Genomic DNA, 12,270 nt, shown 5'->3' with positions numbered 1-12,270 from the left:
TTGCTTTTTCTGCCCTTACTTTGTCCTCCTCAGAAACTCTGAGCCTAGTCTCTTTCCGTAGCTTTCCAGACTGTGAGATGTTTACATGAAGAACACCGTAGCCATAACAATCCCCGTCCAAGGTTAGTAAGAATTAGCCCGTTCGCCTATCTGATTTAGTACAGTTTCCAAATTATAATATTGTAAAATGACTCTTCACATTAATCTGTGCCCATTAAACAGAAAATGATTTTTCAGTTATTTTCAGTTATCTTGAAAGTCCTTTCAATATAATTTAACCTAGAATGTCCATCCCAGATTTTTCATTACTTTTTCAAATATTTTTGGATTATAGATTTTAAGTTGCTTATCTTCTTACGTCCTTTCATTCACTCATTTCTGAAGTCCTCCATTCTTTTCCTTGTTCTCTTTTCTGGGCTACCACGGCTACCGGACCCGTTCCCCTCACTTTCCTCCCTGAGGGTCGGATCTACGGAGCTCACCCGGGATCGCCTCAGTTAGTTTAATATAATTGGTTTCTATAGTCCTCTTTAGGTTCCGAGAGGCTATTTGCTTTACTTTACTTTACTTTGTTTTACTTAGTTCACTTGATTACTCACAGTTCCCGTCCATTCTTTTGCCTTCTTGTTCCTATTCCTCGAGGAGGTTCCTCAAGGTGGTTAAAAGATTGGAGCTGGGCTGGCAGTTAGTGCAGGCTTTAAGCCCACTGCCGCTATCGCGATCCGCGCTCCCTCGGCTACCGGACCCATTCTCCTCAGTCTTGTCCGAGGATCGGATCACATGGTGCTTTCCAGGCTTTGCGTCCCTTCTTGCTTCTATCTGCGAGAAGAGGGGAGCCCAAGGCTCTACCCGATCACTAGATAGCGAAGGCTTGCTGAGAGCCCTCAGCAAGTCCGTCCTGCCGCCATCGAAGCTCCACCGGAAGTCAGTGTGTCTATCTATTCTGACTTACCTTTTCATCTACAAGGAGGGAGCCAGGCAAACCAAGCCAGGATGGGAATTTCCTGACACCTCACCTCCCTTTAAGCTTTTCCCATAACAGAAATACAAATCCATGTCGCTGTATAATGGCATTTGGCTATGTCCAAAGAATTACTGTGAATGTGGTAAAAAGAACTTACTGAAAGTCTTTGATAATTATATTGACAAGGACAAACTTGCTTTGGTTACAAAAAGGCATGAGAAAGAATTCAAGGATTATCAGAGAAGATATTCTTATCAGAAAAAGATGTCCTTGTTGCTTAGCCAAATGTCCCTTTAAGCAACCCCATTCAAGGAGCTGAAGTGATGCCTTTGCACACCATTGTAATCCCAGGGCTTAGTTTCCATGGAGAAAATACTGAGAAACAGAAGGTGATCCTGGAGGCATCCTTTGGTACTTTAGACACACTTGCTGATGTTCCCCAAGACATAGTGAATGGGCGAGGGAAGAAAAAATGGATCCTCTCTACTGTTCATATGGACCTGCTAAACCACATCTTGTAGCATGTCACATACACTAGATTACTTACTGGATGCACTGGACCTTGTGAACTTTACAACAGGGGATCACCACAAGAGGTTCCTGTGACTATTCGGCAGCCATATGTGCCGAAGCTGTTTGATCGAGGGCCAGATCCATAATAATATCCATAATTTAGTGACCACCACAACTAAGACTTTATTTCATTACCACAAGCTGTGGATCCTGATCAAGAGCATCAGGAATTTTTATCCAGATATAATTATAATTGTGGCAGATGACAGTGAACATCCTAAGAAGAATGAAGAACCTAATGTCGAATATTTCACCATGCCATTTGCAAAGGGTTGGCTTGCAGGAAGAAATCTTGCCATCTCTCAGGTCACAACCATGAGTGGATGATGACTTCTTGTTCACTGAGAAAACCAAGACTGAGGAATTTGTGGCTGTGTTGGAGAACACCAACAAGGAAATGATTACAAGTTCCGGGTCATTTATGAGGAAGAAGAAGCCAACAGCTGTGTACACCTCAGATTTGGCTCTTATCACAGCTTAGAAGGCTTTCCTCATTGCGTGGTCGCCAGTGGCATGGTCAACTTCTTCCTTGCTCGTACAGAGGATAGCAGATGTGTTGGGTTTGATCCAAAGCTGCTGAGGGTGCCACAGTCAGAATATTTTGTACTTGGACTGAGGCTTTTATGGGTCGGTCCTGCAATCATGTGAGTATGGGTCACCAGCCTCATTATACTGCAAAGGATTTGGAGGAGCGTAATGCTGAACACACATATAGTAAATTCCAGGCCAACACAAAGACACAGGTCCAGTTTAAACTGACTTTACAGTTCCTTAAGAACAGGATGAAATGCTTCTCACAGGGATGACTGCTCTCTATCAAGGTTGCTCCCTGTATTTTGTCAGCTCAGATGAAAAGTATCTTTATGGCCTTGGACTGAACTCAAGAGGCTATGGTTTGGCTTTACAGCCACAGGTTGACCATGGAATTATAAAACCACTGAATTAAAAAGGAAGCTCTGTTTATCTCTCACTTTTAAAGTTCTACTGAGAATGCTTAGGGGAAGGATTTCCACTTGGGTCTTCCTCCAAATTAATAGGTTTTGTAAACCTTGGTATGTTGTAAACTATCTAATGCTTTCACTGCATATAGCTTAATTTATCTGAATCCATGTGTTATATTATGTTTATTTATGTTCAATTTTTGGCTATTTTTGGCTAATTTTACAAGTTATATTGAGATTGTTTTACCTATTCTTTTGATTTGATTTGTTGTTTGTTTCTGACATTAATTGTTTGCCACTTTTGTTATTCATTGGAAACTGCCCTGAGTCCCCTTGGGGAGATAGGACAGGTGATAAATAAAGCATCATCATCATCATCATCATCATCATCATCATCATCATCATCATCATCATCATCATCATCATCGTGTCTATTGCCTGCTGACAGACCTAGGGTCCCAGCAGAGATACTACCATTGCACTAAGTTCTTGACTCTGTGCTCCAATGACCACTGGTGTTTTCATCCCATTTTGAGAAGAGCCACTTGCAGAGAAGAAACTCTTTGCCTCTGCAGTATACAGCAAACAATGATTGCTTCACCTTGGTGCAGATAAGGCTCAGGTTGCTGCACGACAGCTCCAGGAAAAATAAAGGGAAAGTCAGCCTCTGTACATGGCATGACTTTGCAAAAACATGATGGCAACAAAGTGACCCATTTAAGGAGGACAATCTCTCAAGCAAGTACTAATAGAGATTGACCTTGTTTATTAAGGTGGAATCAGGAGTCAAATAGGGATGTGTTAGCGTTCCAACCTTATTTTCCATCTTCATAGCTATAATTCTGCACCTTGTTAATGGGAAACTTCCCACCAATGTGAAAATCATCTATTGGACAGATGTTCATGAATTTAAAATCAACAAGCCCCTTGATCTTGTCTGTTTTTACTCTGAAATACACCCAACATCACCTGATATTAATTGGTGGTCTTCCACTCAACTAGGGCTGACTCTGCTTAGTTTTGAAGATAAGAGAGAATTTAATGCCTTTAGGACAGTAGTTTTCAAACTTTTTTGGCCTTGTTCCATCAGTCCTGTGTCCCTCCACCCCAATAACATATAATTCTTATTATTCAAAAATTAACTCCTATTCATTGATTTTAACTGGGATTTAAAAAATACTGTTTATATTTAGTAATGGTTTAATGTTTGTATATTTGTATATTTTAAATGGCTATGCTGATGCTTTTATGTTAAGCCACTTTGAGTCCTCTTTGGGGGAGATAAAGCGAGATATAAATAAATATAATAATAATAACAACAACAACAACAACAACAACAACAACAACATTCCATGTGGTTGAAGCCTGAAAGGCATTAAACTAATCTAAACAAACTTCCAAAGAACATGGCATCAATGAAAGAGAAAAATAAAAAGAACAAAAGGGCAGTTGAAGTACTGAAGAAGACATCACTAAGAAATAATTACAAAAATAGGTTTAATTTATTTATTACATTATTATTAATTGATTTGTAACTCACAAGTCTCCTGGTGGGATAATTAGATGGAATGATAGTACTGCAGGTAATAATAATAATAATAATAATAAAACTTTATTTATACCCCGCCACCATCTCCCCAACGGGGACTCGGGGCGGCTTACATGGGGCCATGCCCAAGACAATACAATAGACCATAACATAATACAATTAAATAATACATTACATAAAATAAAACAGTACAACATAAGATCAAAACAGCAATATAACACGAGCGGGCCGCATGAATACTACATTTAAAAACTAGATTAAAAATTAAAACTCTGGGTGAGAAAGGGATCAGAATAAAACCTCGAGGGACGGGACATCAGATAGTGAACCAGTCTAGAGGATAAATATCGGGGGGGAGTAGCATAGAACATTTACTCTCCGAAAGCACACCGGAAGAGCCATGTTTTTAAATCTTTCCTGAAGGCTAAAAGGGTGGGGGCTTGCCTGATTTCAATGGGCAGCGAGTTCCACAAGCGAGGGGCCACCGCAGAGAAGGCCCTCTCCCTTGTTCCTACAAGGCGAGCCTGAGATATAGGTAGTGGCGACAGGAGGGCCTCCCCCGATGATCGGAGAGGTCGGGCAGGTTTATGATAGGAGATACGGTCACGAAGGTAGGCGGGTCCCAAACCGTTTAGGGCTTTATAAATGATGGTCTGCACCTTGAATTGGGACCGGAAGATGAACGGCAGCCAGTGGAGCTCCTTAAACAGGGGAGTAGATCTCTCCCTGTAACTCGCCCCCGTTATTAGTCTGGCGGCCGAACGTTGGACCAGCTGTAACTTCCGGGCCGTCTTCAAGGGAAGCCCCACGTAGAGCGCATTACAGTAGTCCAGTCTAGAGGTAACTAATGCATGCACCACCGTGGTCAAGTCAGACTTCACGAGGTATGGTCGCAGTTGGCGCACAAGTTTGAGTTGTGCAAAAGCCCTCCCGGCCACCGCCGACACCTGCGCTTCAAGCGTCAGCGCTGAATCCAGGAGGACCCCCAAACTGCGGACCTGTGATTTCAGGGGGAGTGCAACCCCGTCCAGCACAGGTTGCCACCCAATACCCCGATCCGACGAGCGACTGACCAGGAGGGCCTCTGTCTTGTCAGGATTGATCCTCAGCTTGTTCCTCCTCATCCAGTCCGCCACAGCGGCCAGGCACTGGTTCAGCACCCAAGGAGCTTCCTTGGAGTCAGGTGGGAACGAGTAGTGGATTTGTGTGTCATCTGCGTAGAGATGGCAACACCCTCCAAAACTCCGGATGACCTCTCCCAGCGGTTTCATGTAGATGTTAAAAAGCATGGGGGATAAAATAGACCCTTGCGGGACCCCACAGGTCAAAGGCCAGGGGTCCGAGCAGGTATCCCCCAGCTTCACCATCTGGGAACGGCCCTCCAGGAAGGACTGGAGCCACTGCAAAACAGTGCCACCGAGTCCCATCCCGGAGAGCCTCCCCAGAAGGATACCATGGTCGATGGTATCGAAAGCCGCAGAGATGTCCAGGAGAACCAGCAGGGTCACACTCCCCCTGTCCAGTTCCCTGCGGAGGTCATCCACCAAGGCGACCAAAGCCGTCTCAGTGCTGTACCCAGGCCTGAAGCCAGACTGCGAGCGGTCCAGAAAATCAGTGTCATCGAGGAACTCCTGGAGCTGCGTGGCCACCACCCGCTCCAGAACCTTGCCCAAAAACGGGAGGTTGGAAATTGGTCTGTAGTTGTTACATACAGATGGGTCTAGCGAGGTCTTTTTTAGTAACGGTTTTACCACCGCTTGCTTAAAACAAGATGGAAATGACCCCTGACCCAGGGAGGCATTTATTATAGCCACAAACCAATCCAACAACCCCTCTTTGGCCTGCTTAACCAGCCAAGAGGGACAAGGATCCAGAGCACAAGTGGTCGCCCTCACAGACCCAAGAATCCCCTCCACGTCATCCGGAAGAACAAGCCGGAAAGAATCCCACAAAATCGGACAGACAGGTGCCTCGGTTACCTCCGCTGGAACTACAATTAAGCTGGAGTCCAACTCATGGCGTATCTGAGCAACTTTGCCTGCAAAGTGGTGCGCAAAATCGCTGCACCTAGTTGCCAAGTCATCAGGAAGCCCCTGGGTCTCAGGAGGCCGCAGGAGCTCCCCAACAACTCGGAACAACTCCGATGGCCTGTTGGCCGCAGACGCTATGCGGGCAGTCGTGAAAGCTTTCCTGGCTGCTCGCAGAGCCACGGAGTAAGCCTTAATAGCGGCTTTAGCCCGTGTTTGGTCAGACACATCCCGAGATTTCCTCCAGATGCACTCTAGTCCCCTCCTCGCACGCTTCATCACAGCCAGCTCCTCAGTGAACCAAGGAGTCGACATGACTCTACGCAGCGAAAGAGGACGTTCGGGAGCGATCGTGTCAAGTGCCCTTGTCAGCTCACTATTATAGCGATCAGCCAGGACATCGACAGGATCGCCAGTCTCCAGAACAGGAAGATCCCCAAGAGACCTCAGGAGTCCATCCGGATCCATCAGCCTCCTGGGGCGGACCATCTTAATGGGTCCACCACCCCTGCGGAGGTTAGAAGACACGGCGAAACTCAAACAGATCAGATGATGGTCAGACCATGACAATGGAAGAATATTTTGCTCTTCCACTCTGACTGTCCCACCGTCCACAATGAAGGTATCAAGAAATAGTGCAGTTCATCAGTAAGGAGATTCATGTCTCAATATTTTCCCTTCCTTTTCAGTCACACTGAGATATCGGACAAAATCCTCCATGAAGACCATTATTTTTCTTGCCATACTTCTCCCCTTGGGTCTCATGATCGATGCAGGTATGACCTACAGCAAGTGGTGGTATAAATGGGATTTGATTTGCTTCTATGTCTTCATTATGTTTCTATTGAGAACATGACATAAATCCAATGAGTTCTCCCATGTAAATTTAATCTTTCAATTTCTTAATTCAATTCCTTAATCTTTCAATTCCTCCGTCTTGACTCTAATTGAGCGTTTTGATTCACATCACACAGTCTTCTTTTCTGCTTTGCAGTTTCCCCAACCATTTCCAAAACTCCTTCGTAGAAAAACTTTGCTTGTTAAACCAGTGAAGGAAGACTAAAAGGATATGGCTTAATAGGACATCCTTTACATGGGGCTGCCCTTGAGAAATGTTTGCAGGCTAAACCTCTATAAAACCATTCAGCCAAATTGCTTTCTGTCTGTGCTTACATGTCACACTGCAGACAAGTAGAGGGAGACTGCAACAGGGCTAAGTTGAGGAAAGGAACTTCCCAATGACAAAGAAAGCCAGAAGCTCCTGAACTAAATAAGAGCTGGTGGAGTATGGAAGAGTGAAGAGGGACAGGAAAGATTTGATGAAGAACAGCTGAAAAACATGGACAAATGTGTAAAGAGAGGACGGGACTGGGGAAAACCCCTGGGTAAGGGAAAATGCCAAGGCTAGCTGGAAGAGAGTTGAGAGGAATTGTTGAAGCAAATGGAGGAGGGAAAAATCTTGTAGATGTTTTTGTATTTGAATTGTCATACGAAGCATGTCAAATAAGAGAGTCCAGAGGGGAAGAATGGCCCTCTTACAAGGAAATCATCAGAAAACAGAACAGGAACCACACAATAAAAATACAAGAAGAACTAAAAGAATTATATTAATACATGTCCTGGTTTCAATATAGACAAATTAGAGAACATTATAATATGGACAAGAAAAGAAGATTTATGGAAAAAAGAAATTATGGGATAAATTAATGCAAACACCAAATATAATTATTTCCAAAATCTATAAAAAATTATTAGAGTGGTCAAAGGAAAAAGAAACAGTTCAAGAATTTATGGTGAAATGGGCTCTAAATGTAGAACATACTATAGAATAGAGTGAGAGGGGAAAAAATCTGGAATTCTAAACTAAAATATACTTACTCATATGAACTTCAGGAGAATTGGTATAAAGTGCAATATCAGTGGTACATAACTCCAGAAAAATTGGTGAAATGCTATAAAATTCTAGATACAATATGCTGGAAATGCAAAACTGAAAAAGGCACCTTCCTCCATATGTGGTGGAATTTTCCCACAGCAAGAAAATGCTGCAAAAAAGTCCACGATGCTATCCAGAAAATCTTACAAGATTGAATAAATGTTAAACCAGACTACCTTTTGATAGGAATTATAGATATGAAATTGGAGAAAAACAAATACATCCCCCTTAGCTATTTAAAAATGGCTGTGAGGATTGTATTTGCAAGGTATTGGAGATCAGAAGAAATCCTGACAAGTAAAGAGCGGCTGACAAAAATGGTAGAGATCATGGAAATGGATAAATTAACACAAGAACTGTCATATAGTCAGAACAAAATCAGAAAAGAAACAGACTTGTCACATCTGATAAATTACATGTAACAAGAAAAGATGAAAATATTAATATAAACAAGAATAAAGAAACTAGAAAGACTCCCTTGGAGTTGATGAAAATAACAACAAATTGTAATTGTAATTTAGACAACTTTCAAACCAAACCCACGAGGAAGAGGAAGGAAGATTTCTGAAAACATCCTTTATCCCCTCCCTACGCCGCCACCCCCATACCCACACCACTTTTCTACACCCCACCAGTCTTTTCCCCATGCTTTTAGCCATTTCTTTTTTAACCCTTTTCAGTTCGGAAATCAATAAAATTATTTTTTTTAAAAAGAGCTGCCATTGGACTTACATCTGAGAAAGAGGAAAGAAATATTTTCGGAGTAAATACTGTCTGACTGGAATTGTTCATTTAGGGTCCAGGTAGCATCACAATCCAGGTTGAAGAAGTAGAGGAAAAATTGTGGGACCTGACTGTAAGTCCAAACACAGAGCTGTCAGTCCCAGTAAATGCTCCCATCCTGGCCTGATACTTTGTTTGTAGCAGATTTTAGAAATCTGCAAGATGGATGGGGGACATCCAGTGGAAATTTATTTTTAAAAATTGATTCTCCAAGATGTGCTGGATTTCATATGCGCTGATGTGGATATCTAAATGTACACACCAGTAGATTTCTTATTATCTCTCCTTACCCTACTGTAAGTTCAAGCTCTGTTTAATTTGATAAACATCAAAAAAGAGAAATGGTTGAAGAGAGTTCTCATTGTATCTGCTTTCCAATTGTGCTTTCATTTAGCCACCTTTATGTCCATTGCTCCATTTATTTACAGTTCTGATAAGATGTTTTAGGAGTTTAAAGTACGGACATGTGCTGAAGCAGCCCACACTAGTGCATAGGAATGAAGTCACATGTTTTCCTTGACTGCAGAAATATACAGTCATGCAAATATGCTCATTTTAGGACATAGCACTGAATGAAACATGCAGAATCATCACGGGATGCCTTAAACCTACACCTGTTGATAAACTCTACAAGTTAGCTGGCATTGCCCCTCCTGACGTGCGACGGGAAGTTGCTGCTAACGGTGAGAGAGAAAAGGTCGAACATTGTGAAAGCCACCCACTGCATGGCTATCACCCTCCTCCCACCAGACTCAAATCAAGGAAGGGCTTCATGAGGACCACCACTCCTCTTGATGTTCCTCCAGCAGCAGCAAGGGTATCTCTCTGGGCAGCTAAACCTGGCAATTCTAACTGGATGGCCCCCCAAGAGGGTCTTCTTCCAGGGGCAAGCCAAGAATGGGCAACCTGGAAGTCCCTGAACAGACTCAGAAGTGGAGTGGGCAGATCAAAAGACAACTTGGCAAGGTGGCACTACCGGGAGGAATCCTCCACCTTGTGTGACTGTGGAGCTGAACAAACAACTTAGCACATGTATGCTTGCCCACAATGCCCTGCCTCATGTACGGAGGAGGAGTTGTTTAAAGCTACAGACAATGCGGTTGCTGTTGCCCGCTTTTGGTCCAAAACTATTTAGTTGCTTGTGATTTCTTTTTTTTCTTTTTTCTTTTTTTCCCCATTATTTGAAATGTATTTGTTGTACAATGCTTTTGACACGAAATAATAAAAAAAGGACAAATCTGGTTTTAAGCACAGCATTTTAAAATGTGTTTTTAACCTGTTAATGTGAATCAGTGTGCATTTTTGTGAAACAACATTTATCTCCCCCCACCACCACCATTTTAACCTGATTTCTTCTGCATTTTAGGGCCTGTGTAGAATGTCCCTTAGTAGCAGCCAAATAATTCTTAAACACTAACTCCATCTAGTGATTATCTGGAATAGAATTATTGTATTTCTTGGAGTTGCTAAGAAATAAGTGGCTGCTAGATTTTTCTAAGGCTTTCTCATCTTAAAAAAAGATGCAAATCAGGGGATTCCAGGTTTCTTTTCCAAGGAAATTAGGTCACCCTGTGGCAGTGTCCTTTGGGTCTTCTTTCCTCCCAGTCGGTGAATGGCCATGGGAGACTGCTATGATGTCTTCTAGGTTTTGGGAAGGCACACTAAACTTCATCCACACACTGTCTATAATCTTATATTCTTATTTTGTTTTGAAGCCACCACAGAAACATCCCAAGCTGTAATCTTGTTGATTAATTCCAAGTGAAGTCAACCTAACTTGACCATACCATGAGAACATATGATTTACTAGAAAAGTTAAGAACATTTAGCAAGGCAGAAGGTGCAGAAGACTCAATTAGAGCATAATATATTAAGTCAAGTAACTGATAGCCCTGAGTTGACATGACCTATGTAGGGGTGTTGATGACAGCAAGAATTTGAAATCTTTCATTCATAGGGTTATCATAAATCAAAGTTAACAACAATAGTGTAAACTCATCAGATCATGTGTTGAATCATAAGATGACACAACAGGAATCCAATTAATTTAATGAATCTATGCTGGTCAGGGCTAGCAACAGTCTTAAGGGCCTAGTTTTAGCAACTACTGAGAACAAACTGGTGTTATCAAAATTCTTTGGTTTCTACCTAACTGGAGAACATGAATTTCTATCACATGTTTGACTTCTAATGAAATTTAGAGACAATTTGACCAGATTCAAAGCAAATGCCACGCAGAGTGTCTAGTTCTCCGATATGACTTGCATATTTTTTCCCAGTTCCTGGTATTAACAGAAAAGATATGTCTCCAAGGGATTATGGAAAGTTTGGTGCGAGGTGCACATCAGATGTGGTGAAGATTTTATTACCTATGGTTGGTGTCGTGGTGGGACAACCTGTTGTAAAAGGTAAATAAATACTGTGCAATACAGCTATAGTCACCCTCGACATTTGCAGATTTGATTTTTACAGATTTGATTGTGGATTTGATTTATGTGTTCTCTCTAGGAATCTCTAGATGATCCAGCATGACTCTATAGTCAATGTCTGATGGAAGCCGACCATCGAGTTTCATTGGAGGGTCTATAGATGCCTAGAGAGGTGTTGTCTAAGGCCCATGAATTTGTACCCATTGTTGGTGGGATAAAAGAAGAGCAGAATGCCACAAGCTTATCCAATTTCTTACTTGGATATTGTTAAAACTTCAGTTGTGTGTTCGCATTGATAGTCATCCCACATAAACTATCTTTGGAAAAATCCAAAGCGGTAAAGCAGAGCTTAATGTTCCATGTTTGTTTACAGTTGACATTCCTCTTATTTATTTAGTCTATTTATTTATGTCCTGCTTTTTTCCAATAAAGTGATTCAAGGGGGTATAATTTTTTTTAGTGTCAGGAGCAACTTGAGAAATGGCAAGTCACTTCTGGTGTGAGAGAATTAGCCATCTGCAAGGATGTTGCCCAGGATATGCCCGGATGTTTGATGGTTTACCATCCTTGTGGGAGGCTTCTCTCATGTCCCCAACATGGAACTGGAGCTGACAGAGGGAGCTCACCTGCTCTCCCCAGATTTGAACCTGTCGGCCACCAGTCCTGCCAGCACAAGGGTTTAACCCACTGTGCAACTAGGGGGTCTATATAAAAATGATACAGATTAAAAACTGTACATGAGTAAAATAAATGATGAATATTAAAGTCACAGTTAAATAACTGTGAAGTCAATACTAAACTATCTAAATTCAACAAAATAGTACAACAAAGCATTAAAAGTTTGTCAGGAGTAACTGAGCAACAGAAAGCTAAATTGTAGATCCAAACACAGTAGTGCTATTACCAAAATATATATGACATATTCCCTTTTAATTTTTATTCCAGCCTTCTGGCCTTTATCACATCAGTAAAATATGTCAAGATGTTTTCAAACATGGTTCAGAATGTTTTATGTTTGTTCATCTTGAATTAAATTACGCCTCTGATCTTCAGGAAAACTGGTTTAAG

The 12,270-nt window shown here is 42.0% G+C and overlaps 1 pseudogene; it reads left to right on the top strand.

The window, feature by feature from the left end:
* Positions 1 to 1,054: 1,054 nt before the first annotated feature.
* On the top strand, positions 1,055 to 2,455 carry LOC134295656 (beta-1,4 N-acetylgalactosaminyltransferase 2-like; annotated as a pseudogene).
* The last annotated feature ends 9,815 nt before the right edge of the window (positions 2,456 to 12,270 follow it).

Source organism: Anolis carolinensis, chromosome 1 (assembly GCF_035594765.1).
Source record: "Anolis carolinensis isolate JA03-04 chromosome 1, rAnoCar3.1.pri, whole genome shotgun sequence".
Taxonomy (NCBI): domain Eukaryota; kingdom Metazoa; phylum Chordata; class Lepidosauria; order Squamata; family Dactyloidae; genus Anolis; species Anolis carolinensis.
Note: the sequence above shows the minus strand (reverse complement) of the source record. Positions and strands in the feature narration are given on the sequence as shown.